Below are 12824 nucleotides of genomic sequence, written 5' to 3'. Positions count from 1 at the left end.
CAGACAGGCTTTCTGCAATGTGGTTGCCCAATTTGCATTTCAGTTCTCCTATGTAGATGAGAGCACAAATAGAACGTACAACAGTACTGCACAAGAAAAGGCCCTGGGACCCACAATGTCTGCAAAACATGATGCCAAGACCATCACTTATCTACCTGCACGTAACTAATATTACTCCATTCCCTGCATATCCACATGCTTATCCAAGTCTTCTAAATACCACTAACATCTGCTTCACCCACCACCCCTGGCACGCGTTACAGCCACTCACCACCCGCTGTGTAAAACACTTGTTCTGCACATCTTTAAACCTTGCCCTGCTTGCCTTCAAGCTATCTTCTTTAGTATTTCATTTTTCCATTCTGGGAAAACGATTCCCATTGGTTGTCACTTTCAGGGAGCGATGGACTTGCATCCCAAGATCCCTCTGTACTTCCATGCTCCAAAGTGTCTTGCCATTTACTTCCTTTCTTAGGCCCCCTCGGTCATGGCTGACCATGGGTGATGCGTCCTAGTTGGCTGCTTGCTCCACACCTCGGCTAGAGCAGCGTCGCTTGTGGCTGAAGAGACCAATGCGGGAGTGACAGTCTCTGTCGCAAAGGTCACATTTGTGTGTGGACCCTGGTCTGTTGAAGTTGCTGCGCTCCTTTCTCCGTGCCCGCTTTTCTGCCGCTGCGTTCATCAGTTTCTCTTCCCCTGTTTTGAGATGTTGGTTCAGGGCACCTCTCCACCTCCTATGGTCAGCTGCAAGGCTCTCCCAGGACTCCAAATCGATGTCGTGCACCTTCAAATCTCTCTTGCAGACATCCTTGTAACATGGCTGGGGGCGGCCGATGGTTCTCCTCCCAGATATTAGCTCTCCATAGAGGATGTCGTTTGGAATACGGCCATCCTCCATGCGGTGGACATGGCCCAGCCATCACAGCCTGCGCTGCCTGAGTAGAGTGTACATACTCGGAAGGCCAGCGCCAGACAGAATCTCGGCGTTGGACACTCTGTCTTGCCAGGATATAACCAAGATACAGCGGATGCTTCTAAAGTGGAAGGTGTTGAGTCTTCTCTCCAGTCTGGCAATATGTAGTCCATGTCTCACTGCCGTACAGCAGCGTGCTGTTGACACAGGCGTTGTAGACTGCTATCTTTGTCTTCACTGTCAGCTTTGGATTGGTCCACACTCGAGTTGTGAGGCGAGCGAGAGTTGTAGCTGCCTTCCCGATCCTCTTGTCAATCTCTGTGTCCAAGGAGAGGTTGTCGGTGATGGTGGAGCCGAGGTGCATGAACTTATGGATGGCAGCGAGTTCATAGTCGTCGATGGTGATGACAGACGGTGCCTCTGTATCCTGCCCCAGGATAGGATACAGAGCCATTTACTATATACCTCCTAAAATGCAACTTGTTCATACCTGTTTGGATTATGCACCATCTGCCATTTAGGGTCAGAGAGTTATTCAGCTGGGAAATGGGTCGTTTGGTCCAATTTGTCCATGCCAACCAAGTTTCCTAACTAGTAAGTCCCATTTCCCAGCATGTTCACCATTCAAAACCGATAATGAAACCAGAAAAATTTGAATCCTCAGAGGAACCATGTTCCCTTGCAACCATCCCTTTTCTGCTGATGATTTCAGTATTCACTTCAGCATGAAACCTGAGGCTCAGAAGTTCATAAGTCATCGGAGCAGAATTAGGCCATTCGGGCCATCAAGTCTACTCCGCCATTCAATCATGACTGATCTATCTTTTCCTTTCAACCCATTCTCCTGCCTTCTACCATAACTCGACACCCTTACTAATCAAGAATCTGTAAATCCCCACCTTAAAAATACCCAATGACTTGGCCTCCACAGCCATCTGTGGCAATGAACTCCATAGATTTGCCACCCTCTGACTAAAGAAATTCCTCCTCCTCTCCTTTCTAAAGGTGCATTTTTTTTATTCTGAGGTTCTGTCCTCTGGTCCTAGACTCTCCCACTAGTGGAAACATTCTCTCAGCATCCAAGCCAGAGAATCAAGAAAATCAACTTGCCATGAATATTTAAAGTTCCAATCAGTGTAAAATTCTGTCAGTCTGAAGAAGGGTCACAACCTGAAATATTGCCCATCCATGTTCTCTAGAGATGCTGCCTGAACCGCTGAGTTACTCCAGCACCTTGCGTTCTGCATTGACTAACCACCCTTGTGCATTCCTTTGCGCCCGTTTCCCACACACCCATGCCTATCTGCAGCCAAGTTTGTAATGATTCCTTCCTTGCTTCCATTCCATAAAGGAAACAGTGAATGCATCATGGGGGACAGTGAGTAGTCCTGGCTCACTTTGGACTTCCCCATCTCAACTGTGTGACACTTCTAGTCTGAGATCAGCTCCCTTTAAAAGACACAGACATGATGTCAGATAATATAGGTTAGTTGGGTCTGTGGCAGATGTTCAATGATGGTGGTCTTTGCCTTGGTGAGGCCTTCCGCATTCAGCTGCAGCAGGGTGATGCCAGCCGGCTCGACATCCGAAAGGTGCCCGCCCTAAGAAGGGCGTGCCAAGCTGCAGCGACTGAGGTTGCATTTGGGCTGCAAACTGGTTTTTCTGCTTCTGCTGTCTCTGTTTGTTGTCGTTCGCCTGACTGAGGTCAGTTGACAAGGCTCACCACGGGGAGGTCGACAACATGAGAAACGGAGTCCCTCAAGGCTCGGTACTGGCCCCCATGCTCTTCAACCTCTACATCAGCGATCTACCACGCACGACCTCGCACCAGTATGGATACGCAGATGACTTGGCCCTACTGCACTTGGACAGAAGTTGGTCAAATGTTGAGGATATGCTCTCGGCGGATATGGAACTTGTCGCGGGATACCTTAAGACCTGGAGACTAAAACTGAGTTTGGCAAAAACCACCACAACGGCCTTTCACCTGAACAACAAGGAAGCTCAACGCCAGCTAACCGTCACCCTCAATGGGTCACCCCTACCCTACAACCCATTTCCTACATACCACGGGGTGAAACTAGATCGGCAGCTGACCTACAAGCAACACCTTGAAGCTCTCCGTGCTAAAGTCTCGGCACGGAACAACCTCCTGCGTTGCTTGGCCGGATCGTCATGGGGCGCCAGGACATCTACTCTTCGAAGTAGTGCTCTTGCACTTGTGTACAGCGCCGCTGAGTATGCCGCCCCAGCATGGTGCCGCAGCGCTCATACCAGCAAGCTAGACGCCACCCTCAATGACACCATGCAGATCATCACTGGCTGCCTACGCCCTACTCCGACGGATCTCCTGCTGGTGCTCGCAGGTATCGCACTCATCAAGATTCGCAGAGAGTTCTTCACTCATAGGCTGGTGTGCAAGGCCCCATCGGACGCCAAACATCCTTTGCACCACCTCGCCCAGGATTCACAGCAACTGGGACCTCAACGCCTGTCATCTCGTCGCCCTTTCTCCCGTCACGCAGCGACCCTCTGTGGCTCCAGTTTCAACATACTAGGAGCATGGAGAACCAGCTGGGAACAGACATCGCAACCTCCTCAATTCACTGTCGCACCAAACACCACAGCCCCACCCGGCTCGGACATGCCCCGCAAAGAGTGGGTCGCCCTGAACCGGCTCTGTACAGGGGTCGGCCGGTTCAACGCCAACATGCATCGTTGGAGGTTGCGTTCATTAGCAGCCTGCATGTGTGGAGTAGACCAGCAAACAGCGCAGCACGTCATTTTCGACTGCACTGTCCTCCGTCCCCCTGGTGGAGGGGTAGACCTCACGTCCCTCGACAACAGCACATTGCACTGGCTACAATGGCTGAAGGGCGTTACATAATTTCTGCTGCCTCAAACGCAAGAAGAAGATAGGTTAGTTTTATCTGATCATTCCGGGAATTAACCTAGTAAACCTACGCTGCACGCCCTCAATAGCACCTGGATGATCTTGTATCAGAAGGGCGTTACATAATTTCTGCTACCTCAAATGCAAGAAGATAGGTTAGTTTTATCTGATCATAGAGTGTAGGAGAGTACAGCACAAGAACAGGCTCTTCAAGCCACCATGTTTGCCGATCATGGTGCCCAATTTAATTAATCCCATTTGCCTGCTCAGCACAAGAACAGGCTCTTCAAGCCACCATGTCTGCCGATCATGGTGCCAAATTTAATTAATCCCATTTGCCTGCTCATGCTCCATATCCATCTATTACAAGTGCATGTCTAAATGCATCTTAAGCATGAATGTCACATCTGCTTCTACCACCAGCCCTGGCAGTGTGTTCTAGGTACTTACCATTTCCTGTGTAAAAAAAGTTCCCCCTCTCACCTTAAACCTATGCACTCCAGTATTTCGCATTTTCCACCTAGGGAAAAAGATTTTGACTATTTACCCTATTAATGCCTCTCATAATTGTGTATACTTTTATCAGATTACCCCCATCAGCCGCCGATACTTCATAGAAAACAATCCAAGTTTATCCAAACTCCTTCCAGCTAATATTCTCCAATGCAGGCAACATCACGATGGACCACTTCTGCACCCTCTCCGGTGATTTAATGAACCAGCATGACTTGCCAACTTTGACAGTTATTGCCCCAAATGATGAAGGCAAGCATGTAATACATGTTTTTTACCTCCCAATCCACTTTGGTTGTCACTTTCTGGGAGCTATGAACTTGAATCCAGAGATCCCTCTGCACTTCCATGCTCCAAAGGGTCCTGGCATTTACTATATGCAGGTACATTTCTCTTGTACTGACCTCCCAAAATCCAACAGTTCATACTTGTTAGGATTATACACCATCTGCCATTTACGATCATAGAGTCATTCAGCAGGGAAATCGGCCCTTCGGTCCAATTCATCCATGCCAACCAACTTGCCTAACTAGTTAGTCCCATTTGCCTGCATTTGGTTCATATCCCTCTTCGTCACTCCCATCCATGTACCTGTCCAAATATCCGATAAATATGTAGGAAGGAGCTGCAGATTCTGGTTTGCACCGGATAGACACAAAATGTTGGAGTAACTCAGCGGTACACTGAAGATAGATACAAAATGCCAGAGTAACTCAGCAGTACACTGTTCCTACAGCTGCGTCTGGCAGCTCATTGTCCATACCCATCACATTCTGTGAAAGGTTTGGCTCTCAGGCCCCCTTTAAATTTTTCCCCTTTCACCTTCAAGCTGTGCCTTCTGGTTTTAGACTCCACTACCCTGGGGGGAAAAAACAAGCTCATTTCATTGGGTCTACTGTGGATAGGGTGAGCAGTTTTAAATACTTGGGAGTCCGCATCAAAGAGGATCTGACATGGGCAACGCACATTGCCGCACTGGTGGGCAAGGCAAAGCAGCGCCTTTACCACCTTAGACAGCTGAGGAAATTCAGAGTGTCTCTGAGGATCCTTCATTGCTTCTACTCTGGGGCTGTAGAGAGCATCCTGTCCGGCAACATTACAGTCTGGTTTGGGAACAGCTCTGCCCAGGACAGGATGGCCCTGCAGAGAGTAGTGCGTTCGGCAGAACGCACCATGGGAACTACACTAGCCCCCCTGCAGGACCTATACATCAGGAGGTGTAGATCGAAAGCAAGCAAGATTATGAGGGACCCCTGCCACCCCAGCAATGGACTGTTCCAGATGCTATGGTCAGGCAAACGCCTCCGTTGTCACGCTGTGAAAATGGAGAGGATGAGACGGAGTTTCTTCCCACAGGCCATCAGGACTGTTAAATTTTATAACTCCAGGGACTAAATTTTGTCTTCTCTGTATTAACTTTATTTATATGCTGTAACTGTAATTCTTTTTTGTGCAAAATCCGCAGGCATTGCCACTTTCATTTCACTGCACATCGTGTATGTGCATGTGGCAAATAAACTTGACTTGACTTGACTTGATCCCTCGATCTCGTGCTCCAGAGACAAAAACCATACCCTAACCTTTTTTCTCCATGCAAATTTTGAAATGGGCTATATTCTGTTGTGTTCATTGACTACCTTCCTCACTATCTGCAACTTCAACTTTCATATAATTCGCAAATTTATTAATTGACCTACAATTTCATTCACATTGTTTATCTATATCTATATACTAAAACTCTCGTTTGTTTGTTTGTTCCTGAACTACAGCCAAAATGGTACACGATAGCACGACAATTTTAGGCCCACCTTACTCACAGTCATCCCTTTGGTGCTAATGGAAGAAGTTTCATTGAAATCGGTGTTGCATTTTTAAATTTTGTTCACATTATAAATTAAAATCTATCTCCTAGAGAGGGGGGGGGGTGGGGATGGAGTGGGGGGAAGGGGGGAGAGGGGAAGGGGGGGAGAGGGGGAGTGGGGAGAGGGGAGGGGGGGAGGGGGGAGGGGGAGTGGGAAAGGAGAGGGTGCTGTACTAATGCAGGAGAGGTTTGGGCCCAACGGATCCACTTGGTCTGGTAGATTACTAAAACTCTCATCTTGTATGTATATATATATAGGTGTACGTATGTTCCCGAAATACAGCCAAAACGGTACACGATAGCACAACAATTTTAGGGGCACCTTACTCACCATTGGCCTGCGGTGTGCAGTGTCAAACTTTTGCGCTCTCATGTACCGTTTTGGCTGTATTTCGGAGACATCCCCCATAAAATAAACCACCATTTTAATCTAATAGGAGTGTTCTGGAACAGTCCATTGCTGGGGTGGCAGGGGTCCCTCATAATCTTGCTTGCTCTCGATCTACACCTCCTGATGTATAGGTCCTGCAGGGGGGCTAGTGTAGTTCCCATGGTGCGTTCTGCCGAACGCACTACTCTCTGCAGGGCCATCCTGTCCTGGGCAGAGCTGTTCCCAAACCAGACTGTAATGTTGCCGGACAGGATGCTCTCTACAGCCCCAGAGTAGAAGCAATGAAGGATCCTCAGAGACACTCTGAATTTCCTCAGCTGTCTAAGGTGGTAAAGGCGCTGCTTTGCCTTGCCCACCAGTGCGGCAATGTGCGTTGCCCATGTCAGATCCTCTTTGATGCGGACTCTTCTGACCTTCATGGGGACAATCATGGGGACAAACATGGGGCAGCGCATTTTGTCCGCTCTCCTGCTGCTGGCCGCCGTGATGGCCACCCGAGGCCAGGGTGAGCGGCTCCCTCTCCCCTTTCCTCTCCCCCCTCGCCGCCACCCCCGCCCCGCGGGAGTTTCAACGGCCCGGCAGCCGTGTCTGCGTAGTGCGCTCCCACTTTCCAGGCTAGGCAGCTGCGCCTGCGCAATTGTGAGAGGGCTGCCGGGCCCGGTATCCACGAGTGCGCAGTTGGGGGAGTTACCGGCCCGGCGGCCGCTATCCTGCTGCAGGCTGTCGTGATGTCTGCCCGGGGCCGGGGTAAGTGGCTCCCTCTCCCCTTTCCTCTCCCCCCTCGCCCACTCCCGGCCCCACAACAGGGACGCAACGGGTCCACGAGTCGTCTAGTATCTATCTATATACTAAAACTCTTGTTTGTTTGTTCCTGAACTACAGCCAAAACGGTACACGATAGTGCGACAATTTTAGGTCCACCTTACTCACCGTCGTCCCTTTGGTGTTATATCGGTGTTATATTTTTTAACTTATTCACATTTTAAAGTTTAAATCTATCTCCTAGGGAGGGGGGGGGGGGGGGGAGGAGGGAGGATAAGCGGGGGATTTTTAGATTTTTTTTTAGATTTAGAGATACAGTGCGGAAACAGGCCCTTCGGCCCACCGAGTCCGCGCCGCCCAGCGATCCCCGCACATTAACACTATCCTACACACACTAGGAACAATTTTTACATTTACCTAGTCAATTAACCTACATACCTGTACGTCTTTGGGGTGTGGGAGGAAACCGAAGATCTCGGAGAAAACCCACGCAGGTCACGGGGAGAATGTACAAACTCCGTACTGACGGCACCCGTAGTCAGGATCGAACCTGAGTCTCCGGCGCTGCATTCGCTGTAAAGCAGCAACTCTACTGCTGCGCCACCGTGCCGTTTGAGGGGGATGGAGTGGGGGGAGTGGAAGGGGGAGGGGGAGTGGAGGGACGAGTGGTGGAGGAGGGGAGGAGGGATGGGAGGGGGGAGGGGGGGCAGAGGGGAGGGGGGGTGGAGGAGTGGGTGCTGCACCAATGCAGGAGAGGTTTGGGCCCAACGGTCCACTTGGTCTAGTATATTACTAAAATCAACAAAGGTCAAGAGTTTATTTGATATATGCACGGGTATGAGCCGGAACAATCAGTCTTACCTGCTGCAGTTTCACAGGCACATTCGATGCGACAACAGCAACAAATAAATATCCCAGAAAATAACAATTATTTAAAGTAAACAAGCAACATGATAATACAAACGCCAAAGTACACGGAGCAACCATAGCAGGGCAGAGTCATTAGTGGTTCAGTGTTGAGGTAGGGTTGTGGTTAAGTTTGTGAGGGTGATTCAAGAACCTGATGGTTGCTGGGAAGAAGCCTTTTTTGAACTTGGAGGTCACAGTTCACAGGTTCTTGTACTTTCTACCCGATGGTAGCAGTAAGAAGAGAACACAGTCAGGATGGTGTGGGTCTTTGATGATATTAGCTGCCTATTGAGGCAGTGTTTCCTACAGATCCCCTCGATAGTGGGGTTGTCAGTATCTGTGGGCAAGTTCCACCACTTTTTCCAGCCCCGTTTAAACAATCAGCTGCTTAGTCTTGCTAACACTGAGTGCAAGATTGTTGTTATGGCGCAACTCACCCGGGTTGCCAATCTCTCTCCTGTACTCATAATCTATTATTCATTCAACTATGGTGTCAGGTAGATACAAAATGCTGGAGTAACTCAGCAGGACAGGCAGCATCTCTGGAGAAAAGGAATGGGTGACGTTTCGGGTCGAGACCCTTCTTCAGACTGAAGAAGGGTCTCGGCCCAATACGTCACTCATTCCTTCTCTCCAGAGATGCTGCCCGTCCCGCTGTTACTCCAGCATTTTGTGTCTACCTTCGATTTAAACCAGCATCTGCAGTTCTTTCCTACACGTGGTGTTGTCAGCATATTTAAAGATAGTGATGGAGTTGTGTCTGGCTACACAGTCATAGGTATAGGCAGAGTGGTGCAGAGAACTGTGCATGCAGCTCTGTGATACCCCAGTGCAGATGGTCAGTGAGGAGGGTGTGGTTGCCAATCCATATTGATTGAGGTCTACCGATGAGGAAGACGAGGATCCAATTGCGTAGAGAGGTGGTACACTTCAAGGCTGCCTTCTTCGCCCACCTCTCCACCCTTTTTACATCCATGACTGTGTGGCTAAGGACAACTCCAATGCGATACTACCATTGTTGTTGGCTGAATCACAGGTGGTGATGAGTTACCGTACAGGGGAGAGATGGAACACTTGGTTGAATGGGACCAAAACAACAACCTTTTGCTCAACGTCAATCGTTCACTTCAGAAAGGGGACATGAGGAGAACATGTGCCAGTTTACATTGGTGGGTCAGTGGTGGAGAGAGTTAGAAGCTTTAAATTCAGATGGCCTTTCTTGGGCCCAGTGCACCAATGTAATCACAAGGACGGCATACCAGTGCCTCCACATTCTTAGAAGTTTAAAGGGGTTCTGCATGTCTCCGAATATTCTAACAAACTTCTACAGATGTACTGTGGAATGTATTTTGACTATTGCATCAGGGCTTGACATGGCAATTACAACGCACAGGAATGCAAGTGGCTGCAGAGGGTGATGGACAGCCCAGTCCATCATGGGCATAGCTCTCTCCACCATCAAAACCATCTACATGAGGCGCTACTGATGGAGTGTGGCACCTATCAGCAATGAATCCCACTATCTGTAGTCTCACACCACCAGGTTCAAGAACGATTACTTTCTTCCATCCGTCAGGTTCTTAAATTGATCTGCACAAACCTCAACAATGGAACATTGTGGACCGCCTCCTGCAGTACCATGGACTTGTTTTACAGTTGTGTTTCGCAGTAATATCTTGTTTTTATATTTGCTGTCCTTTTCTTTTCACTCCCTGATAGAATGTATGTATAATTTATGGTTTTGTATGTTGCCTATGTGTATGTGCGTGGGATGCTGCTGTGGGCAAGATTTTCGTTGTACCTGTACCTCACCCGTACTTGTGCACAGGACAATAAACTCGACTTGACTTGATTTGGGATCCAATCCTCTGAGTTTGATAATGAATTCAAAAGAGATGATGGTGTTGAATGCCAAGCTGTATTCAATGAACAGTCTGATGTACATGTTCCTGTGGTAACCATTGATCCAGCGCAGAGTGGAGAGCCAGCGAGATCGCATCCGCCTTCAATCTGTTATGGAAGTAGGCAAATTGACGTGGGTCGGTATGTGGTCAGGCACACCTTTCAAGGGTTCATTCTCATGAAGGATTTTCTGACGCCGGCCTCGGAGACTGAGATCACAGGGATTTCAAGTGGTGTGGAATGGAGGCAATCAGCGTCGCTGATGGTGGAGTAGCAGTGGTCGGAATTGTTTGATCCTCCGGTGCTGAAGGGGACAAGCTGATGATAGCTTGAAGTGTCCTCTTCAAGCTCGCCTTGTTGAAGTCCCCAGCAATGATGGAGAAAGCATTGGGCTACACCCTCTGGTGTTTGTTGACCACAGGGTATAGTTCAATAGGCTAGATTTCAGTAATCTTTGTGCATATCTCAACTTTGCTCACGGAAGGTCCTCAAGCCCTCTCAGTCAACCACGTCAGTTCGGAAGCAAGTTAGTCCAGAATGATCAATGATGAAGTCACCTCTCAGCATTTTCCCTAATTTGCATTCACCCAGAAGTTTCTATACTAAGTAGACATCTTAATGTTTCTTCTCATGCTGGTGATAGTCTCGCCAACACACTGGCCAGAAATAGTTTATTTTGAAAAGTAGTTTATGAATTCAATTTTCACAAACAACTGTAGTTTAAAACCTTCTGCTCTTCTTGTAACTCCTTTTCCATTTGGCCTCTTGTGAGTTGTGTATTGCTATGAAAGTAACCATCCCCATTACCGGTGTCCATCATCAGGATGCTTCTCTGTGACCAGGTACTTGGAAATGATGGAACAAGTGTGCCTTAGGCAGTGCTGCAGAGGTGCAGTCAAAGTGCCGAGTCTAAATCTTCCTCCATGTTCTCAAATAAACTTTCATCTAGGTGAAGAATAGAGTTGCAGAAATTAGTACAACAACTTTAATCACCCTGTTTGCCTGAGCCAGAGGACATTGCTTATCAGTGTGGAGCGTGAAAAGCCAGAACTGCTTCATTTGCTACCTGTTCCCCAGTGCTATTCCCTTCTGCCACTTTACATTCTGCTCTGCTGGATACTTTCACTGTATGGAGATCAACCTGCATTCTCCTGTGGACTCTTGTCTTCGCATAATGCAAGTTTTTTTTCTCGCTTCGATGCAACTGCAGTTTAAGTTACGAGTTAGTCTCCATCAGCTCAGAGATGGAAATCAGAGAGACATCACCGACTGCCTCTAACCCTAAAGATTCATAACAGTGAAAGCCAGAGGACGGGCAATGGCAGCTTAAGATAAGCATGCAAGTGCTAACGCGCTTGTATTGATTACTGTGTGACATGAGAGCTTCATTTTGTCTACATTGACAGTGCTTGGGACATAGATATTGAATCTACCAAGGGACTAACAAGATGCCAGCTGTGGAGAATGGTTCACAGTCAAAAGTTTGTACTTCAAGCCCTGCTACACAAAACTGATTACATATTGGTCTGGATTTTATCTCGGTTAGAACTATTGTGTTAGGTGATAATTGGCAAGCCAAAATGGAGGTGTGCCCTCCATACGTAACCAATGGTTACCCTATTTACATATCTCCTTACCCAATCAGAATCCTGGTGACTACATCGAGTAAAAATCGGGGTCAAAGTTGGAATATTTAATTATGTATAAATGTCATAACAGAGGGAAGGAGATATAGGATTATGAGAGAGATAAAGAGAAAGAGAAAGAAAAAGGAAGCAAAAGTGAAAAATAATCCAGTTGAGGATGAACCACTCTGAAGGTTCAGTTTTATAAAGACTTAGCATGGTAAATCCAAACTTATTTATGCCTCATTAACTGCTTTCTCAATCTGCCCTGCCACTTTCAATGGTTTCTGTACACATATGCCAGATCTGCCTGCTCCCCACCCCATTTAGAACAATAGTCTTTATTCTGTACTATTTTCCCTCATTCCTACTACCAAAATACATTGCCACACATTTCCTGAGTTAAACTGCTATACATTTGCATATCCCACAACCTATTTACATCCTGCTGGAGGTACTCAGCGGGTCACGCAGGGATGGTTTTCAGTCGAGACACAACAACAGGACTGGGAGTGTAGAGGGAAGATAGGCAGTACAATGAGGTGAGAGGGAGCGGTAAGGAAGGCGATAGGTGGAACCAGGTGAGGAAGGGGATGATGAGCAGATGAAACTGGGTGGGGGAGGAGGAGGAATAGAGTTGGTAGACAAAGATAGTGGGTGATAAGTAGAGACATGGGGAGAGAAGAAATGGGTCAGATGGAACCGATGGTGGAGAGGAGGTGGAGGTAGAGACAGAGGCCTGAAGGTGATCAGAGGTAACAGAAGAAGCTGCAGATGCTGGAATCTGATCAGTAAGGCTTATTAAGTGGACCTGCTAAGGGAGGGATGGAAAGCAAATGGTACTAGTTGGGGAAGGGGAAAGGAGACCCTACTCTGCCCCCTCCTCCTCCCCCACCTGGTTCTACCTACTTACTGCTTGCCAGTCCCTGCCTCTCACTACTCACCTATATCCCCTTTACATTCTCGGTCCTGATATAGTGTATTAACCCGACACATCGACCATCCTTCTGCCTCCACAAATGCTGCCTGTCCTGCTGAGTTCCTCCAGCAATCTG

This window comes from Rhinoraja longicauda, chromosome 5 (genome assembly GCF_053455715.1).
Source record: "Rhinoraja longicauda isolate Sanriku21f chromosome 5, sRhiLon1.1, whole genome shotgun sequence".
Taxonomy (NCBI): Eukaryota; Metazoa; Chordata; class Chondrichthyes; order Rajiformes; family Arhynchobatidae; genus Rhinoraja; species Rhinoraja longicauda.
Note: the sequence above shows the minus strand (reverse complement) of the source record.